Source organism: Carlito syrichta, unplaced genomic scaffold (genome assembly GCF_000164805.1).
Source record: "Carlito syrichta isolate Samal-C Ts95f unplaced genomic scaffold, Tarsius_syrichta-2.0.1 Scaffold308093, whole genome shotgun sequence".
Taxonomy (NCBI): Eukaryota; Metazoa; Chordata; class Mammalia; order Primates; family Tarsiidae; genus Carlito; species Carlito syrichta.
This window is the reverse complement of record NW_007252189.1, coordinates 214,882-226,533: the sequence shown is the minus strand read 5'-3', so window position 1 is coordinate 226,533 and position 11,652 is coordinate 214,882. Positions and strand designations below refer to the sequence as shown.

General features: G+C 46.9%; 1 protein-coding gene across 1 annotated transcript in view; it reads left to right on the top strand.

Annotated features, from left to right (window-relative positions):
• HK2 (hexokinase 2) overlaps positions 1-11,652 on the top strand; it is a 70,854-nt gene that overhangs the window by 1,339 nt on the left and 57,863 nt on the right. The window lies entirely within an intron of this gene.

The following is an 11,652-nucleotide window of genomic DNA, read 5'->3' as shown; positions in this document are numbered from 1 at the left end:
CGCCTCGTGTCCTCAGGGCCTGCCTCCGAGCGGGGGAGGAAGTTGGTTGTTACTTTCTGGTTTGCTCCTGAAAGTTACTCGGAGAGGACCAACCCCGCATTCCCGGATTCCTCGAGACTTCTGTCGTTCCGAAAACGAGATTTTTCCTGCCCTAGGCCCCGACCTGCCGGTGCCCACCTCACTCTCGGCAGCCCCCCCACACCCGGGCGCTCACCCCGGCCAGGTCATTTACATAAGAAAGAGCCTCCGGTCCTGCTGGGAACCTCACTCTCCCTGCCTCGGGGCATGGGGGTGGGGAGATGAGGCAGGGCTGGGCCCGGGGCGCTCTCAGAATTGAGTTTCTGAAATGCCCGGGATTAAGGGATCGGCTCCGGCCCGAGACTTGGCTGGGATTGGAGGGAAGGGCTGAGCTGGGGAGGTATTGGGAGGGGTTGTGGCTTGTTTTAGAGCTGCGAGGCAATGATTGAGCGTTGTTCAATTACATACTTGAAATTTCAGTGTCGGTGGAAACACATTTTTGGGAAAATCTCTTGACATCATCGTTCTGTGGGGCAACCTGCACCTGTTCCCATTCTAGTGGTCCTTAGGGCAAAGGAGGCACCTTGATGTAGTGAGGGCAGATGACCCACCAAAAAAGGATGACAGTACCCAGCTTCAGACTGGAGAAGTTTTGCTGTGTTTGTAACGGCTGTTAACTCTTTCCTGGGATGTGGCACTGCACTTAAATTCGGTTTATTTAAAAACGTGTCTTTAAGCCGGCAGGATCTTGGCAACTTCTCAACTTCCAAGAAATGAGTTAACTCTTGGTGAAGGCTGTCATCTCTTGGCAAGTCCTAAAATACAAAGTGAAGGATCATTAATCTCAGGGAGGTCTTTTCAGTTGGGTATCACCCCAGGACATTTAGATCTTCCTATAAATGTACTCTGCCCCAATCTAGAAGAAGACACTAGGACTGGAACCCGGGTGTGGTTATACCGCTCTCCATTTTGGATTGGGAGGGGGCATCTCTCTGTTACCAGAGAGTGGAAAAATAATTAGCCAGGGTCTCTGGAAATGAGTTCTGATTCTTGTCTTGTGGTTTATTAACCACAGGACCTAAAGCCTCTTTGGACAGCCTGTTTCTTTTTGTGAAATGCAGATGATAGCAGCAAGCTTGTCTGCTTTATGGAGTTAAGATGACTAAGTCAACAATGTAGATCATCAATGAGATTGTCATCCCGTCGGCTTCTTTTCTCTACCCTTTCAACCGGTGGTGTTCTTGAAGGCACCTGAGTGCATTTCCTCTAAATTACCAATGGGGGCAGAATTGAATCAGGCCTCGAACTTAATAGGTGTCAGAACCTGGGACTAAGATTCCCGGCTTAGGTGAGCAAAGCTGATTGATTCCAACTCCAATTAGATAGGAACTAGGGAAATAATCAGAGACTAGACTATCTTGGGTCCATCTTTCTGAGTTGTGCTGGAAGAAAGCATTAAGAGAAAAGGATGAAGATTGAGTTTAATTTTAAAATCTTTAGATGAGGACTTTTGGTTTGAACTCTTCTGAAATGTCCTTGTATTACCATTTTACATACTCTGGGTTGTATGTAGTCTGAGGACATGGAAGGTTTGGACTTACCTGCCCAGTGGGATCACTTGTCTCCTCCTGGGCAAGCCCAGTCTTGTATGGCATTGGGAGGAAGAAGGGTTATTTGCTCATTTTTGCCAGTTGACACTTTGGAACTCAAGAACAGACACTGTACATGTATTGTGTACCTGGGACTGTTTTAAGCTCTATTCATATGTTAGCTTATTAAAATTCACAACAACCCCATGAGGTAAGTATGAGTGGTATCAACATCTCTGTTTTACTGGTGAGCAGCTGAGGCCCAGAGTAACTTGTCCAAGGTCACTAACTTTTCTGGAAGAGCTGGGAATTGAAGCCATGCGTTTGGCTCCAGATCACTATGATCTTGACCACAAACTCGTCTGCCTCTGAGGAACGTTAGGGGTTTCTGGCCTGTGCCTGTGTCATGGATGTTGGAACACCCCCCCCCCCCCAGCATGTCCACAAACGGAACTAGATCTCTTGTTGTTTTTTGAACAGTGGTACCAGTAGCCTCTGGCTATTCTGGCTGAGAGTCCTGGATTCCTTTTCATTAACTTTCTTTCTGACTTTGTCAGCTGGTCTCTGGGTTATTTCAGAGGTCTCCTAAGGGTTTCCCTGTTTCTAGTCTCTTTCTGGAGCCAGACTGCATCATTTCAGAAGCCTTCTACAACTCTGCATTGGCTACTGATTGCCCCGCCCTATCTCCCACCTCAGCCTCATCTTCCTCTCCATCCTTTTATTCCCTAAAGACTTAAACTGCCATTCCTCTATCATGTCTGTTCACACTTGCTCTTTTAGCCCTTGCCTTTCTTGTGGTCCTGAATATCCTGCCTGACTTTCTCCTACTTAACTTCTTCCAGATCAAATGATAACTTCTTTCTCAACTTTCTTTCTACCTCATTCTCTTCCTCCTGTGTGCCTGTGCCCACGTTAGTGCACTTGAACCTTGCTTGCCATTTGTTTCATTCCACCATACATTAGAGTCGGTGGCTTTTAGTTCTGAGAGTGCTAAGAAGCACTTTTTTCTTTACCCTTGAATGAATTAACATCCTTCTGAACTGCTCATCCAAAGCCAACATTTTTTTTAAGCATCTCTTTCGAAGTTGAACTCTTCTAGTACCCTGGGGAGTTTGAGGGCATTTGGGGGTCCTTTTCCAGGGGGAATCAGAGCAAAACAAACCACAAAGTCAAAATGTGGCAACTGGAGTAAGGAGATCGGGTGTACTGAAAGAACTTGGGAGCCCCAGAAAACTGGCTTCCTTTGTTCAGATACTTCCGGTTTAAAAGACCAACTCTTGATAAGAGGTTCCTCATTATCATTGTTGAATTTTGCAGTCAGCCAGTTTGGTTTGTTTTCCAACACTGTATGTTGTCTGTTTTTGCCTTTTCAAAGCAATGGGAGTGGGTGTGGCAAATCAAATCCCAGAGTTCACTGGCTGCATCTCAGTATCACATCCTGTGGATCCCATGTCACATTCCGTTGAATGGGGTGGCTGTTTCTGCTTTGTTTTTGAGTTAGTGTCTCACTCTATTGCCCAGGCTGGAGTGCATGATGAGGGTTCACTGCAGCCTTGACCTCCTGGGCTCAGGCGATTCTTCCGTCTCAGCCTCCCAGGTAGCTGGGACTACAGGCTACAGGTTCTTGCCACCACACTCTGCTCACTTTTTATTTTTTGTAGAAACAAGGTCTTACTATGTTGCCTAGGCTGGTCTTGAACTCCTAGGCTCAAGCAATCCTCCCACCTGAGCTTCCCAAAGTGCTGGGATTACAGGTATGAGCCACTCCACCCTGACTGTTTCTGTTTATTTTTAGAACAGTTTTCTCAACCTTTGTACTATTGACATTTGGGGTCAGATAATTTTCATTATTTATTTATTTTTGTGAGGGGGCTTTCCCAATCTATTTTAAAGAGCACAAATTTCCATCCTATTCAGATTTACGGGGGGCAAAGCTTATCTTTTTATTTTTTATTTTATTTTATTTTTTGAGTCAGAGTCTCATTCTGTCGCCCAGGCTGGAGTGCAGTGGCACGCTCATGGCCACTGCAGCCTCGACCTGGTGAGCTCAGGTGATCCTTCTGTCTCAGCCTTCCAAGCAGCTGGAACTACAGGCATACGCCACCATGGCTTATCTTTTTAAAAAACTATTCCATTAGAGCAATAGTTTTCAGCTGGGAGTGATTTTGCCCCCCAGTGGACTTTGGAAATGTCTGGAGACATTGTTGGTTGTCACAAGATGGGTGGGTGGGTATGTGTTACTGGCTTCTAGTAAGTAGAGGCTAGGGGATGATGCTGAATACCTCTCAATGCACAGGCTAGCTCCCCTCCTCCACTCCCCAACAAATAATTATCTGGCCTCAAATATCTATAGTGAGGTTGAGGAACTGCTTTAGAACATGGTCCATTCCTCGGCACCCCTTTCAGCGATCCTTCCACCTCAGCCTTCTAAGTAGCCAGAACTACAGACACGTGCAACCATGCCTGGCTGTTTTTTATTGTAGAGACACGGTCTTGCCAAGTTGCCCCGGCTGGTCTTGAACCTGTGGGTTCAGGCAATCCACTTGCCTCGGCCTCCCATAGTGCTGGGATTACAGGCTGAGCCATCAAGCCCAGCCTCAGTTTTCAAATGTGTTGCTTATGGTCAGACAGCTAACTGGTAGCCCCAGTTGAGACGAGAGCCCTAGGATGTCAACAGTGTGCCACGTCATGGACAGTCATATCAGAAAGTTGGCTTTTACAAGAGATGAATTTAAGGCGAGGTGTCCAGTCTGTAGCCATCAGCAGATGCCCATGATCCCTTGCTTGAAGGGTGGGTTTCCAGGGGGCAGGAGCCAGTTGCTGTTTCTCTGTTCTCAACTAGAAAAATGTAGGCAGTGCAAGTGCTCCAGGAAGCCAGCAGGAGAGAAGTCTGCTTACTTGTCCTTGGGAGACTCTCACACTGGCTATGCTGGAGTTTCCATGGATGCTGGACATCTGCCGGGCTTCCAAATAAGGCAGACATGTGAGCTGGCTGAATGTGAGCTCAGAAGTTGCTCTAGCTGGGGAGCAGAGGAGAATGGCTGGTGACACCCACTGAGGGACAGTTCAGCAGTTATTGGGAGAGGCTGCTTGGCAAGATGGAGTCAGGCTTGCTGGGGTTGAATCCTGGCTCTCTGTGTAACATGCAATCTTGGGCCAGTTATTAAATCTCTCTAGGTCTCAGCTTCTTGTAAAGTGGAGAGATTGTTTAGATAACAGTTTAATAGGGTAGTTATAAGGATTAAAGAGAAAGAGTTCATGTATGTGAAGCTCTTAGAACAGTGCCTGACATGTAGTCAATGCTTTATGTATTATATATTGGTACAGATGGTCCTCAACTTAGGATGGCTCAACTTAGTTGTTTCTTTTGACTTTACGATGGTGTAAAAATTATATATGCATTCAGTGGAAATCATACTTCGAGTATCCAAACAATCATTCTGTTTTTCACTTTCAGTATGGTATTCAATACTTTTTTGAGTCCAGATCTCACCCTGTTGCCCAGGCTGGAGTGCAGTGGCATGAACTTGACTTACCGCAGCCTGATATCCTAGGCTCAGGTGATTCTTCTGCTTCAGCCTCCCGAGTAGCTGGCACTACTGGTGTATGCCCCATGCCCGGCTAATTTTTTTTTTGTAGAGACGAGATCTTGCTATGTTGCCTAGGTTGGTCTTGAGCTCCTGGGTTCAAGCAATTCTCTCACCGTGGCTTCCCAAAGTGTTGGGATTACAGACATGAGCCCCTGTGACCGGCAAGTATTCGATAAGTTACATGAGATATTCAGCACTCTATTATAAAGTAGATTTGGTATGTTAGTTGATTTTACCCAACTCTAGGCTAATGTAAGTGTTCTCAACAAATGGCAGGCCAGGCTAGGCTGTGAGGTTTGGTAGGTATACCAAGTCAATTTTTGACTTACTGTTCAGGATATAACTCCATTGTAAGTCGAGGAGACTTACTGTTAGAGACCCTACTGCCTTGTCTGTGGGCAGGAGATAAAAGACCTTGCTTTGACCTGGATCATTCCCAGCGGCTTCTTTGAGGGTACATGGGCTGAGGCCCATTTGTGTTCTCTGTCTGATGTTGGAGTGGATCAGAAGACAGAGAGCAGGAGGATGGAAAGATTCTGAAACCAGGGAAGAAGGAAGCATCCTCACTGTCCCTTTCAACTTCTCAAAACTTCTCTTTACGGGGTATAGGAGACCCATCCTTAAATGCTCCCTCTAGTTTGCTTTCCTTCTGGTCCTCTCGGGAGGTGGCACCCCCATTCGGAGGTCTCTGGGATGCCTTGCACCTTGGTGCACCTCAGGGCGAAACATCTTGTGACGTGCTGTGAGCGACACAGCTGTGCCTAATTATCACATCATTAGTTCATTTCCTTTTCACTGGTGAACCTAACCCACCTTCCCCTCAGAAACTTCCCCAGAGAAGGGCAGAGGCTTCAGAGGGCAGTTGGGTTTTTTTTTTTTTTTTTTTTTACCGTGGAGTTTGCCAGTTAGCTATTTGCCTTTGCATCTTCACATCTGCCCCAGACTCTGGCTTCCCACTGGTAAAGTCATTTGTGCTGCTCTGTGCTGCAGGGCCACAGGACCAGGCCACAGTAGGTTTGACTCCACTGACCCCTGGAGTTTCACTGAAGGGAACTGCTGTTCCACATCCTCTAGCACATTGAGTGAGGTTCCTTGGCCATCTTGAACATTAACAGAGAACTCTTTGCTTCTCATGTACAGACTCTGGGTTGTTGAATGTGTCCCCACACTGTGGTGCCCTGGGTTCTTGACAAAGCCCAAGGGGACTCTGCATAGACTCACACCTTCCACCCTAGCCCTTTCTCATAGCTACATTAGGAGTCATTAGTCTTGTCCCGGTTCCTGTGAACAGAGAATCTCATCTCTCCTGAAGAGCCACCCTCTTTTAGAGGTGGTCATGCATTTATCTGTGGACCTCCAAGCATTTTCTTGATAATACTTCCCTGGAGAGACCTTGGTCAAACCTTATCTCAGAGTTAACTAGGAGAGTTATGGTTCTGGAAACTTGACCCTGGGAGTCCTTGGGCCCACCCAGCCTTCCTGCCTTTCCTCACCACTCCCACCCTGGAGGCCATGTTCTTAAAAGGCTTTCCCCCCCACCTTTCTGGCATCTCCATATTGTCTGATAAAGGAAGGAATGAAGCCCAGTGAACCATCTGACATCTTTTTTTTTTTTTTGAGTTGGATCTCACTCTGTCGCCCAGACTGGAGTGCAGTGGCCGCTCCCGGCCACCGCAGCCTCGACCTGCTGGGCTCCGGTGATCCTTCCGCCTCAGCCTTCCGAGTAGCCAGAATTATGGGCATGCGCCACCATGCCCGGCTGATTTTTTTATTGTAGAGATGAGGTTTCGCTGCCCAGGTGGGTCTCGAACCCGCGGGCTCAGGCAATTCACGCACCTCAGCCTCCCAAAGGCGCGGGATTACAGGCTGAGCCACCGAGCCTGGCCTGATATCTTTAATTAGGGTTAAATGAGGGCATTTGAATCGCCACTTTTCCTTTCTCATTTGAGGGACTTCCTCTTCCTGCTTCCTCCCACATTTTCCTTCTAGCAGATTCTCCATGGATCCTTCTAGCGGTGTCCCATCAGCTATATGTGTAGGGGCTTACTCTCAAACTGCCCTGCTGGGTAGGCATTATTATCTGTTATTCAGATGATGAGACCAGATACAGAATAGGATAGTAGTACTTTGCTCAAGGGCAAACCAGAATTCTAACTCCAGTAATTTGACTCCAGAGCCAATACCCTTAACAGGAATCTGGAGATGGTTGTGTTTCAGTTTTACAATTTTATGGGGCTATGTGTCAGGTGGGAAGGGACCTTTGGGATCATGGAGTCCAAATAAACCTTTCATTTTACAGCTAAGGAAGCCAGGTGCTGTGTTAGGGACCAGCCCAAGCTCACATAGGTTAAACCCTAGATATGGCACCCAGTTTCTGGATCCTCATCCTGTTTCCTTTAAATACCATTTATGCAGTGTGCGCTCTCATCATTTAGGTGTGGGGTTCCCAAGAACAAAGGCCAGATTTGCTCTGTGGGCTGTGCCCAGGGCGATGCCGTCATTTATGGTTCAAATCGGGCCACTTTTGAGAGTGAAAGGTACTATTAATAGCTATGCCATTACTACAGGTGTCTTGCCTGTGGTGGGTGTGATCTTGAGATGGGTGGGGTGATCTGAGACTGGACATGGAGCAGAGGGACAGACCCAGAGGGATTTGGTCTGGCAGATAGACAGTTGGCAGCAGATAGGAGTGGAGAGTTCAGGCAAGAGGCTTCGGTGTAGACTCTGATCCCTTGCATGGGGCAGTCCAGGGGTAGTAGAATCTGACTTCCAGGGAACCTAGCATACCAGGTAGGGCAGCCAGATAGACGGGGGTGGGGTGGAGGGAACTGCCAGGACCCCATACAGTGAGGGTGCAGGCCAGAAGAACCAGAGCAAGCACAGAGCATTTGGTCAGTCTGGAGAAGCCAGCTTTTCCCCTTTGCTGAGTTACTCTTCCACCGCTTGTCCTTGGCATTCCCATAGCTCCTTGTATGTAGTAGCCATAACAAAGTTTTCTTGAGCACCTACCATATCTTGAGTGTCGAGCTAGCTGCTTGGATCACAGATATGAAGTTGGGTACATGTATTCAGTGCCTTTAGTCCCCTGGGACGAATGAGGACAAGAGACACAGGTGTCAAAAGCATATTGGCATCACCAGCTGGGGAGAGGCCATTTGTGCTGGACCCTTCAGGATGAGTGGGAATTTATTAGACAAGAGGGAAAATTCTAGCCAGCAGGGCCAACACATACACGTTTCTAAACTTTTTAAGACAAACACTCCTCAGATTTGTATTAATGTGTGTGGTTTAAGTGATTATAAATCTGTATGTTATTACAGTGAAAGAAATTGCCTACTGTCTGTCCTTACCTTCAGTTTATAGTTACTCGTTAAAGTATTTGTCTTTCACCAGTAGACTGAGCCCTTTTCTGGCAAAGGCTAGTGTCTTCTTTATCCTGGTATCCTCAGTGCCCAGTCCTGGCATGCTCAACTTGGCGTTCAGTCAATATTTCTTGGTAAGTGAACTGTGCCAGGTCACGTGCATCTGGGATGTATTCCTCCTTTGCGCTGCTGTCCTGCAGTTGGAACAAAATGTCTGAGGACGGGAGGACCTCAGGCCGGGTGTCCCAAATGCCCATCTCCTGAACTCTGGACAGGTGCTGCTGCCTGAGGTCTGTCTGGCTGTAAGTTAATGCAGAGAGTGAGAACTGGAAGAACAGGAAGCCCTGTGACTCACATGGTGCAATAGGGTCCTGGAGGAGTGGCCCACAGGCCTCCCTGGTCAGCTTAGCAGCTGCCCCAGGCTCATGAGTCCTTGGTGTGTCAGAACTGGCATCAGTCTGAGATGGCTTGGCAGCCCCGGTGAGGCTCCTCTTTGTCCCATCTGAACAAGTGTCATAGCAGATCTGTCATATTTGGTCAGCTGGCTTTCAGGGGACAGGAGACTTAAAGAAACCATGTTCTGCTGTGTGTCTCCCGTCTCAGCTTTTATTTTTGTCTTCATCAAAACCATCTGACCCTGCCTTGGCAACTTTTCAGGATAAACTTGCTGCTCTTTGTACAGCCTCAGCCCTCCCAAGAGGAGTCAGTGAGGGTATTATTATTATTAATGAGGTCCTGGCAACAGCTGCCCAGTTCCTGGGTTGGACACACCTGTGCCCCAGGTTAGGACACTTGGCTGGCCACCGGATGCTGTGGGTCCTGCCAGGAACCAGGCTTGTGGTTTGGGGGAGCTTCTCTAAGCTTTGGTTTCCTTGTCAAAGATCTGTGGTAAAACACTGGCAAAGGAATAATGCAAAAATATGAAATTCTTTCGAAACTCAGTTGCAAGCATGTGTCAGCACAGAGTCACTGGAAAGCTCTGTGGGGCTGGATTTACTTCATGAATCTCCCCCCTGTTTTGTCCTTTTTTTGCCCATTTGTCTTCTTTGGCTCCTTGACTGTGTGCAGTGGGTAGACTGGGGCCAAGTCAGTGCCACCTGCCTTTTTTCCCTATGTCTTTCTAACTGAAGTAGAATACACCTGGAAACTGAACACACTGGGTAACCAGCACCTAGATCCAGTAACAGATTATTATGAGTACCAGCTCCACTTTCCCTGCACTAACACCTCTTCTACCCACCATCACCACCAAATGTAATCATCATCCTTAGATCTGTTTTTGTATTTAATATGAATAAACTTGTATGGTGTGTCCATTTTCTGTCTGGCTTTTTTTGCCTAACATTATATTGTGAGACTTATCTGTGTTGTTGCACATGGTGGCAGGTGATGCATTCTTATTGCTCCTGAACCATGCTATTTTGACTGGTTGATTTAAAGCAGATGAGACTAGTCATTAGGTTCTTTGCTCACAGAAGGCACTGCCCTTCCCAAATTTCTTTCAAGGAGGGTGTTAGCCTAATTTATAGATGATCTGATTGTATATTCAGGACAAGAACATGAATATTAAAAACCTGAAGTTCAATCAGTTGGTCTGCTTGGGGTCTAGAAGCCAAAGGGTAGGAATGAGCCGGTGGTGTCCAGTACTTTCTGGAGAGAGGATTCTAGATATTAAGTCAGAAATATCCCTAGACTGGAGAAAGGAAGTTCAACTGTGCCCTGGGTGTCCCAGCATCCTTTCCTCAGACACTTCAATACCTGTGGAGTCATCTTCTTATCCTATTTGATCACTTGAATTCACCCTTCTACAGTAGGGTGTGGCCTGTAGTAATGACTGGTGAACATTTACTCATTCATGTATTATTTATTTTCTGCCTGTTTGCTAAAAGGATTTGGTGATTTGGTTCAGCTTTCAGTAAAAGGATTTCTAGAACAAGAGTCATCAAATGGGCAGGGATTACCAACAAACTTGACAGAACATTGAGCTTTCTGATAGTCAAGGCAAAAAGGACAGTTTTCCTTGTCATTTTCATCTTGTTGGTCTGTAGCAGGAAGCACAGTGTGTCTGGGCAGCTAAACTTTCTCCTGACACTAGACCCTGCAGGGAGCTGACTGGTTAGCAACACAGCAGCTTTGCACAGTGGACTTTATGGTCTTTACTCCCTGTAACCCCTTGATTAAAAATGATAGAATTAGACCATAGTAATCTGAAGCATTCCACAGGGAGCTCATGTAAGGTAGAGAAGGTGAGAAGCTTTTTGGTACCTAGAATTCATAATCTTCCAGGATCTTGGGTTTTTTCCACACCTCCTGGCCCTTTTCACATCGCTGCCTCTACGTCAACATTTATCTGCTGTAGTAGCTCAGCCAAGGAGCTGTCTCCTTTGATTGCCAGCCTCACAGGCCACTTAAACCTGTGACACTTACCATAGGCAGCCCTGCATTATGCTTACCATTCTTATCTATCGGATCCATCCCTCCATGTGTTCCACAGGCACGCATTGACCTATAATATAGTCTGTTCTTTGATACCTTATAAAGTCCCAGACATCAGGGATATTGATTTTCTTAAGAGATTTTTAAAGTATTGTGATAAAATATACCTAACAAATGTTTCTATTTTAACCTTTTTTTTTTTTTGAGTTGGAGTCTCACTCTGTCACCCAGACTGAAGTGCAGTGGCCGCTCCCGGCCACCGCAGCCTCGACCTGCTGGGCTCCGGCGATCCTTCCGCCTCAAGTAGCTGGAACTACAGGCGTGCACTACCACGCCCGGCTAATTTTTGATTTATTGTAGAGATGAGGTCTCGCCAAGTTGCCCAGGCGTGTCTCGAACCCGTGGGCTCAGGCAGTCAACTCACCTCAGCCTCCCAAAGTGCTGGGATTTCAGGCTGAGCCACCGAGCCCGGCTCATTTTAACCATTTTTAAGCATACGTGTCAATGATATTGAGTCCATTCACATTATTGTGCAAACACCACCACTATTCACTTCCAGAATTATTATTTTTTATTTTATTTTTTTTGAGTTGGAGTCTCACTCTGTCGCCCAGACTGGAGAGCAGTGGCCGCTCCCGGCCACCGCAGCCTCGACCT